We start from the raw sequence: 10,509 nt of genomic DNA, 5'->3' as shown, positions 1-10,509 counted from the left end.
AGTTTGACAGCTTCAGGTAATTCTCACTAGCCATTCCAGCACACTAAAAAGTAAAAGGTGATATCTATACCGTGCATAAGAATACCCTCCAGAGTGATCTCTCCACTCCATTTGAAATCTCTCAGCCCCTGGAATCTTATTTTGTTTCATCTCTCTTCCCCCTTTGGTTAAGAAGATCCTCTCAATCCCACAGTGCTCAGTCTAGGCTCATCTCCAGGAGTCAGTTCCCATGTTGCCAGGGGGTGTCATGTCCCAGGTATTGGGGAGGGTAGTGAGTTCACCTGCTGAATGGGCTTAGAGAGAGAGTGGGCTACATCTGAGCAACAAAGAGGCTCTCTGGGGGTGACTCCTAGGCACAATTATATGTGGGCTTGGTCTCTCCCTTGCAGCAACTAGCCTCACAAAGGAAAACCCCTAGATCAAGGGCTTGGCCCACTAAATTGGTAGTCCTCAATATTTGCAGGAAAATAAGCAGTAGCCCAAGTGGGAAAGTCCAACATTTCTGCATTTCTCCCCAGTTCCTCTGGGGGGGCACAATTACACTTATACTCTCTGCCCATATCACTCTGGGATGTGTCTGCTCCTAAGATTTTGATACTAACCTTTGTATGTTGGTTTATTTTTTCCAGAAACACCCATGTGGAGAGTGAAGATGGACAGCCACAATCTCACCACCAAGAATGAGCATATCTTCTGATCTCCCAGAGGTATGCTTTCCTCTGTGTGGTTTTGCTGTCATCTATCAAGTAACCATGGTAGGAAGTGATGCCATTCTCCTTGCCATCATGACCAAGAAAAAGCAGCACAACTATGTATTGCTTCTTGGCAAATGTATCCCTCTTAGACATATTCTGCCCATCAACTAGTGTGCTCAAGTTGCTAGAGAACCTCCTGACTGAGAAGCAAAGCATTTCTCTTGTTAGGTGTGTTTTGCAGTTTTATTTTTTGGTGGCCCTGAAAGGGACAGAAGACTTCCTTCTTACTGTCATGGCTTATGATTGGTACATGGCTATTTGTTAGACCTTTTGTTATATCCTGATCATGACTAAGGTATTTCTGTGCCTTGTTGATGGATGGATGCTTGGCAGTAGGGTTTCTTAATTCCCTTCTGCATATGGTATTTACTTTTCTCCTGTCTTTCTATAAATCCAATCAGATTAACTAACATTATTGTGACATCCCGCCAGTGGTGGCCCTCTTCTGTTCTTCCACGTATATGGCAGATATGTTTATTTTAGTGGTTGGAGGTGCTTTGTTGATCCCCTCCTATCTGATCACCTTTATTTCTTATATCTATATCATATCTACCATCCTAAAAATTCAATCAAGTGAAGGAATGTGAAAAGCCTCCTTGTGGTCTGCTTGTTTTATGGCACAGCAATATTTATCTACATCTATCCCTCCTCCCCTCAAGACTTCCCAGCCAGATATAGGTTCATCTCAATGTTATATGGAGTTATCACCCCAGTGTTAAACCCCATCACCTACAGCTTGAGAAACACTGAGGTTAAAAGAGCAGTCAGAAAGATTTTATGTCATAAAACATTTTTAAAGCACACATAATGTTGACAAAATTACTTACTTAGCACTCCACTGAGTTTGAATTCATAGAAAGCATTGGAAAAATTCTTAGTAAAATAGCTATATCTAGATATCCATCCATGTTGAGTTTACATACTAACGCATATATAGAAATTTACACATATGTACACACACATATATATATCTAGGGTTATGTCTCTGTGTATATTTATATCTCTTTCTATCCATTGGAAACACAAAAATTATCTTCCAAAATAGATAGTTTTGAGTGTAAAACATAGCAGCATGTTCCTAAGTATGTTACTAATATGTTACATTAACAGTAATAATTGAATTTGTATGAACTGTGTAAACTGGGTCTGTCTTAAGTACATTTCAATCTATGGTCACTGTACTGATATCCATATGCATATACATAGCCATATCTATGTCTATATCTATATCCATGTATATCTATATTTTTCATCTACATCATCTGTATTACCTGTAAACTTTTTATCTATATCCACTTTTATTTCTATCTCTATATCTATCAAACTACCTGTTATGGATATTCCTCTTATTTTCTTTGTTTAAATTGCCTTCCTCATGCTCCTCATGTGTCTCCTTAACTTTTTCATTTCAGTCTTCCTCTTTCTCATCTTTGGTTTCCACTTACTTTGTTTAACACTTTTCCCCTTTTCCTGTGACCAAATACACTCTCATTTTCATTTTTCCTTCCAAGTAGAGCACTTACTTTTCTGCATCTCTGAAATTAGATGTCTCATTCAAATGACCACACTACTACTATTCTGATGCCATCATGTTAAAAACTGAAAGTATCTTCTACCCGCCCCCCACACACACACATCTTCTCATTGGATATCATGTATTGTTTTTTGCTTTTTCCAGCTATTCAGATTGCTGAAATCAGGCACTGCCTTTTTTCTTGAAGCTCAGTACTTGCATTCAGTGTGAATAGACAGCTGTCATTTCTGACTGGATCACTCACCATTCTCACTTGATCTTCTCCTCCTGTCACCTCTAGGAATTCACTGGTGATACAATTGACAATTTTAAGTCAGCAAGTGTATAATTTTCTCCCTAAGATCCCTCAACCCTGTGCATTCCTATTGCTTCTTAAAAATAGTTTCCAGTCTGCTGATCGCATTTATACGTGTTCTGCTATAACAGGCAATATCCACCTACTCTGCATTTCCTGACACTTTTCACACTCTAGCATCCCCTATCATCTCTCTTCCTTTTAACCACATTCTGTCTTTTCTTTACAGCTAAATGTGGTGAACCCATCACTAGTGAAGTGTTCTTATATTATTCAAAGATGTACTGTGCTCTACTCCTGATCTTTTAGTCATTTTCAAAGCCTTATGAAGCAATAGCCGTATATTTGTATGTCTGCCTCAAAAACTAGAGGCTATAAACACTTTGAGGTGCCATGCTTTGAGATCAAGTGCATTCACCAAATCTTAGCAGTGTCAAAAACTTTCCAGAGCTACACATAATAGTTGTTCATCAGATATCTGTTACTTAGGTATAGACAGAGTGGAAACATACACATAGACTTGAAGAAAGAAATAAAGTAATAGCTGTATATGTTTGATATTTGTTTTTTAAGCCTTCATTTTATTCTCTATAGCAGAGATGATATATTATATGAAAGAATCAAGTAAAATTCTTACTATATAAAAAACTCCATGGAATATGCTGAATTAAATAGATAATATTTCAAATATCTATTTAACAAATATTTCAAATATTTATTAAATAAACATTTCAAATATTTATTTAACAGTTCATCAGTAATTTCAATGATTTTACTACACAAAAAAGATTGCACTATTGGGATTATATCTGTATTACACATCCCACTATGAAACCTAAACAGTGTCTTGCCAGAACAGCATGTTTATCATTAAATCTAACAAAATTAGTCCTTGATTTGGATGAGAATGATGAGATGGAATGAAAATATTTAAAAAAAGTTGTGGAGTTTGACATGCATGTTAAACTATAGGTTTTCTGTAGAATAATAAAGTTGATGAAATCATGGTAATTCTACTTTCTTCTTAAGTAAGAAAAATGTCCTTGAAATACCAGTAAAAGCATGGGATTTCTCTGGTTCTTTGCTAAAATGTTTCAGTAGACCTGTTCAGAGTTTGACATCTTAAAATCATCATATGTTACTCTGAATGAGATTGGTGAAGATATTGAATTTAAAATTCAATAGAATTAACAGAAGATTATACACTATAGAAGACAAAGGTATATATATGTAGACAGATCAAAAGAAACCATCCAAAGTGTAATGGAACATACAGAACAAAGAACAAGACTATAACAGAGCTAGGAAAAAATATTACATGAATGTAGTACCAAAGAGTGTGGGAGGAGAGAATGGAACAAAAGAAAGATATGAAGAGATAATGGGTGATAAAATTGATAAAAGACCTTAACCCACATATTCAAGGACTGTATAGACCAAAAGAAAAATAGAAAGTAAACCATGTCTAGATGTTCTAGATTCAAACTGTTCAAATAAAAAGAGAAAATCTTAAATCTGCCAGAGCGCCAAAAGTGCACACACACACACACACACACACACACACATTTCATTCAAAGGGGCCATATTAAGATAGACAGCTGATTTTTCAACAGAAATGGCAGGACTAAATGAAGTGGACTGGAGTATTAGGACAGCTGAAAAAAATCCAGTCAAGACACCAATACCTAGTGAAAATATACTTTAATGATATTGGCAAAATAATGTTTTCCATTAAAAAAACAAAAACAAAACCAGAACACAGAGAAAATTTGTCTTCAGCAGACATTTACTAAAAGAAACATTAAAAGCAGAAAGGAAACACAAAAATTCAGAAGGGAATGAAAATCAATGGAAAGAATAAGTAAGTGGGTAAATATGAAATAAGAATTGTCAATAAAATACAGTAACAGCAATATGCTGTGTAAATTAAAATGTAAGTAAGAGTATGTTCAACAACAGAAATGCAAAGACAAGTGGAGGAAGGTGTAATTAAAGAGTTTTATCATTCTAGTATTATTGGATAAGAGATAAAATTAATGACTTGTAGTATTTTTTACTACATGTGTATCGTGATTCCCAAGGCAAATAGGTAAACAGTAAAAATAAATATAATGGACATTAAAATATTTATTAATATATAAGAGGGCAAGGACAGAAGGAAAATGGAACTTCACTGTGGGTCAAATCAAAAATACATAATTATATGGCAGATATAAACCAACACTATCATTAATTACATTAAAAGACCTAGTTCAATTAAAAATGTAAATTTGGGTTAAAAAATGAGACAAATGTTTTCTCCACATGAAATGCTCCTTAAATATGTCACAGAAAGATTGAAAGTAAAAGATATAAAAAGATACACTTTGAAAACATTAAAAAAAAGCAATTAAAGCTTTACTAATATTAAAGTAGATGCCAAGTAAAGAAGCATTAATAAAGGAAAACATTTTGAAAGTGTAAAGGATCAATCCACTAGAAAAAAATTTAACAGTGTTAAATCTGTCTCTAACCAGTGGCATAGCTTCAGAATACAAAACACAGAAAAGACAGAATTAAACAAGAAGAAGAAAAATCACAATCAGAGAGGCAGATTTAAACACACCATTCACAATAGCTTGTAGGGCAAGCAGGAAAAAAACATGATTCCAGATCTACAAAGATAATCAGACAATTAAACTAGACTTAATGATATTAAAACATACTATACTTAACAATGACAGGAAACACATTCTTTTATAATATATATGGTACATTAAAAGCTGACAACAGGATGGATAATAAAACAAGCCTTAACAGATATACAAAGATTCAGAGTATTTTATCATAGGCTAACCATAAGAGAAATCAGTAACACAAAGAACAGGAGATACTATCTAACTCGAGAAACTAAATGAGTGCTAAATAACCCACTAAATCAAAAAAAGAAATCAAAACAGAAATTTTAAAAGTTTGTACTGGATAATCAATATGTGAAAACTTGTAGGATACTTCTAAAACAGTGCTTAGAGGAAAACTCATAGTTTTAATTACACATCTTTGAAAAGAATCTTATTAAGAACATAAGAAATAGCAAATCCAACCTAAGAAAGTAGAATAATAACAAATAGCAGGAATAAAAAACAAAAGGGCAATAAGAGAAAACAACAAAGTGAAAAAAAAGTTGATTCTTTGAAACAACTAATAAAATTGATGAAATTTATAACAGGGCCAGTCATGAAAAAATAAAAACTGAAATTTTGACTAATAGGGAAAAAGGTGTTATCACTAAAGATATTACAGACATTAAAAACTCCATAGAATGATATTATAATTTCACTTCATTAAAGCTGAAAATTTGGAAGAACATTTTTTTTTAAAATACCATCTACCAAATTGAAATAGAAACCCTAAATAGTTCTATCTATTGAAGAATTTGAATCCATTATTAATCCTTTCCCCCCAAAAAATTTCAACCCCAACTGACAATAATACTGAATTTTCCCCAAAAGTTAAGAAAGAAATACCACTAATCTTCTATAAACTCTCCCTGATAGGAGAATGGGAACCCTTAACAATTCATCTTTAGTCCTAATGAGGACATTAAGAAGGGAAAAAATTTAGAGAACTCTTTCTAAATATAGATACAAATAGCCTAATAAACTGGCAACTCAACCCAGTAATATTTATATACATATACATACACACACACACACACACACACACATCAAACCAAGTGGAAAATAGGCCAGGATTGGTTGAACAATCGTCATTTTTTTAAATGATAGACTGATGGATAGATAAGTGAGTAGTTACATGATAAAACAAATATATTCAACAATTGTTAAAATTTTGCTATAAGTGGTGGGAATACAGGTGTTTGTAAAATTATTTCAAATTTTCTTCATTTGAATTTTTTAATATGAAACTGCTTCAAATATATAAAGTTGTACCAGTTTATAAATATTATATTCCCCAGAAAAAGCCATATTTTTTAATGCAATCTTGTGGGGGGCAGATCAATCGATCTTTTTGATTAGGGTGTGACTTCTTGATTGAATGTGTCCATGGAGATTTGGCCCTGCCCATTCAGGATGGGTCTTGATTAATTTAATGGAGTCCTTTAAAAAGAGTCAATACAGACCCAGGTGTTTGCTGATACGTAGAGATGCTTAGAGATGCTTGGAGTTGTGGACAGAAGGACATTTGGAGACACTAAGCCAAGGATGCATAGGAGCTAAGAGAGGACAAAATACCCCAAAAACAGCTGAGAGAGACATTTTGGAGATGGCTGTTGAAAGCAGATACTTGGAGACATTTGGAGATGGCTAGTTCCGAATTTGCTCTGGAGAAGCTAAGAGAGACAAGCCCAGGGACATTTGGGAGAAGGCCATTTTAAACCAACCTGGGAACAAAGGCACAGCAGACACCAGCCGGGTGTCTTTCCAGCTGAAAGAGGTGAGCTGGATTCTGGACACCACCAGCCATTCTTAAGTGATGGTGTCCTTTTGTAGATGCCTTAGCTTGGACATTTGTATGGCCTTAGGACTGTAAATCTGTAACCAAATAAACCCCCTTTATAAAAGCCAATACATTTCTGGTATTTTGCATAATGGCAGCATTAGCAAACTGGAACAGTTGTGAACTAAATAATTCAATCACTGCGCTTCATCACTATAAGAGGGAAAGGAAGAAAAGAAAAAACTCAGCTGAACATTGTAAAAGATGCAGAAAAAGCATTTGACAATACCAGACAGCTAATCACCATTAAAAGCTCTTATAAAAGTAAGAAAAAAAAGGCAACTCCCTTAATCTGGTCAAGAATATCTGCCAAAAATCAAACTATCTACATGACGAGTTATTAAAAGATTTCCCCCGAGACTGAAAACAAGAGAGTGACATATAGTATAATCATCTCTACTCCACACTGAACAAAGATCCTGGTCAGAGCCATAAGTAATAAAAAAGAAATAAAAGGGACAAGAATTTGAAAGGAAAAAATAAAACTAATTTTTTTTTGCAATGTGATTGTACATATTGAAGTCCAAGGGAATCTACAGAGAAAACTATTAGAATTAATAACTGATATTAGTAAAGTAATGAAATGCACATGTATTTCCATATACCAACAATAAACTAAGAATAAAAAATATATTTTTATTTCAATAACATTAAAATCTTCAAATTAATTGCAATATGCACAAGATTCTACAATGTAAACCACTAAGTGACACTAATAGATATTTGTAAAGAACTGAATAAACTGAAGGATGTTCAGGGATCAGAAGACTCAGTATTGTAAAGACACCAATTCTGTCCAATTGATCTATAAATTCAATTAAATCTCAATCAAAATCACTGCAGATATTATGCATGAGTGAATGTGTGTGTGTGTGTGTATATGTGTGAGGAAATTGACAAGTTAATTCTAAAATTTATATGAAAATGCAAGTGGCCAGGAATACCAAAGGCAAACTTGAAGAATAAAATGTGAGAACTTACACCTACCAGATAGGAAGGCTTATTTTAAAACTATGATAATTATCAGCATGGTAGTGGATCAGCTTCCTCTGGATCAAGTGACATGAGAGAAAGGGAGAAAGGGTGAAAAGTACTCAAAATGGAAGCCACATTCTTTTATAAGCCTAATCTCAAAGTAACATACTACTACTTTTGCTGAAAGTTTTTGGTCACCAACACCAACCCTGATACACTGTGGGAGGGGATTACATAAGGGTGTGAATACTAGAAAGTGGGACTCATTGGGGGTCATCTTGAAGTCATCTACACCAGTGATATTAGCGACATTGTGGTGCTGTGGGGAAGGAAGAGTCCTTTGAGTAGAATGGCCTAGGTCAATTAGATATCCATGAATATCCATGAAAACAAATCTTGGTCATATCTCACACAAAATACCAACAAATAAACGTCAGAAGGCCAATAGATTTACATGTGAAAGGTAAGAAAACAAGGCTTTGAGAGGGAAATTTGGGCTCTGTTCATCACATTGTGGTAGAGAATAATTCTTAAAGGAAGCAAAAAGTAATAGCATAGTTAGAAAAACATAAAAGCCCCTGTTCATTAAAAGACACCATTATGAGAATGAGATGACATCCCACATTGGGCGGGGGGGGCTTGGAAGACACATATGGACTTATACTCAGACTACAAAAAAACTCTTACAAATTTTTATGGAAAGTGCAGATAACCCCAAAACAGTCTTCACAAAGAAGATATTCAACTGATCAATGAGCATATGAAATGTGCTCAGCTTCATCAGACATCATGGAAATGCAAATTAAAATTACACCAAGACATCACAACCTACCCCAAGTAGAATGACTGAGAGAGAGAGAGAGAAATGTTTGGCTAAACATGCACCTGAATGTCTAAAATAAAAACTACCACACAGAAGGACAAATATTATATGATCTTACTGTTATGAAATAATTAGAATAAGCAAACTCAGAGTCATAATCTAAAATATATGTTAACAGTGGATGGAGTGGAGATAGACAATAGGGTTTTAAGGCTGAAAATGTACAGACTTCCTATTTGGATCTATGGAAATGTTTTGACAATGGATGGTGGTGATGATAGCAAATGTTCTGAAATATACATCTGAATATGATTAATAGGGGAAATATTGGGTTATATATAGTATATATGATAATAAAATAAAAAAATTTTTAAGTCCATGAAACTGCACTACACAGTTCTAAGTTAAACCATGGACTACAGTATAGCACAATTATAAAAATGTGCTGTCATCAACTGTAACAAATGTACCACACCAATGCAATGCATTCATAGTAGGGTGGTATATGGTAATCCTCTATTTTATGCATGATTGTCCTGTATACTCCCAACTTCTTTAATTAAAAAAATTAAAGAAAAATAGTTCTAAATGTTGGTGAGAATGTGGAACAGGAGATACACTGCTGATGGGAGTGTAAATTGTTGCAACCAATTTGAAGAACAGTTTTGCCAGTAATATACTATAAAGCTGAACATATGCTAACCTATGCAGTTAACTTACACCTAAATGGGTAAAGAATGCATAGGTCTGATCATTGAAAAATAAGTACATAAATGTCTTTAACAGCATTTTTCTCAATAAACAAAAGCTGAAACAACCCAAATCTTGACCAAAATGGAATGGATAAAGACATTGTGATATATTCACACAATGGAGCCTACAATGAAAGTCACAACTACCCACAACAAAAAAAGCAGGCTCAGCAAATGAAGCTACACACAAAAGGCTGTAGGCTGTATAATTCCACTGACGAGGTAACATTCAAAGACTGCCAAAACCTATCTGTGATATTTGAAGTCAAGGTAGTGATTACTTTTAGTGGGAGCACTGAAAGGAAGGGGGCAGGGTTGGAATTTTCATGGGTGCCTGCAAGTATATCTTTTCCTTCATCTGGGTGCTGGATACATGGGTCTGTCATTTGTCAAAGTTCATCAAGCCAAACACTTGTGATTTTGTACTTTTCTGTGTATATGTTATACTTCATAAGAAAGGAAGGACTTTCACTCCTAGGAAAATGGAGGAATAGGAGGGAGCTGCAGCACCCACTCCCCTCCCAAAATCAGCAAGGAGACATACAGAAACTGCCTGAATCAACTGCTCTTGGACTCTGAAGACCTGGGGAGTTCTGTACAGTGTCAAGGGAAGTGTGGATGAAGAAACTGAGAATTTGCAGTCAAAGACTGTGAGTAATTCTGACCACAGCTCCTGGTGCCTATCCCCAACCCTCAAGGCAAGCAGCATTGGGCAGTCCAATCCTCCCCTCATGGGTTGCTATAGACTGGGATAGCCATAAGAGTCCTCCACCCCAAGTACAGAGGTTGACACAGCCCAGTACTGATCCAGATATTAGCTGACAAATTTAGATTGCTGGATCCCTGTTCTAGCCCACCTGGGCCAGGAATCACCA

At 35.0% G+C, this 10,509-nt stretch overlaps 1 pseudogene; it reads left to right on the top strand.

Annotated features, from left to right (window-relative positions):
* The first annotated feature begins 652 nt into the window (after nt 1–652).
* Nucleotides 653–10,288, top strand: LOC119506562 (annotated as a pseudogene).
* The last annotated feature ends 221 nt before the right edge of the window (nt 10,289–10,509 follow it).

The sequence above is a fragment of the Choloepus didactylus genome, chromosome 11, assembly GCF_015220235.1.
Source record: "Choloepus didactylus isolate mChoDid1 chromosome 11, mChoDid1.pri, whole genome shotgun sequence".
NCBI classification, from domain to species: domain Eukaryota; kingdom Metazoa; phylum Chordata; class Mammalia; order Pilosa; family Megalonychidae; genus Choloepus; species Choloepus didactylus.
The sequence above is the reverse complement of the archived record's forward strand: the minus strand, read 5'-3'. Positions and strand labels throughout refer to the sequence as shown.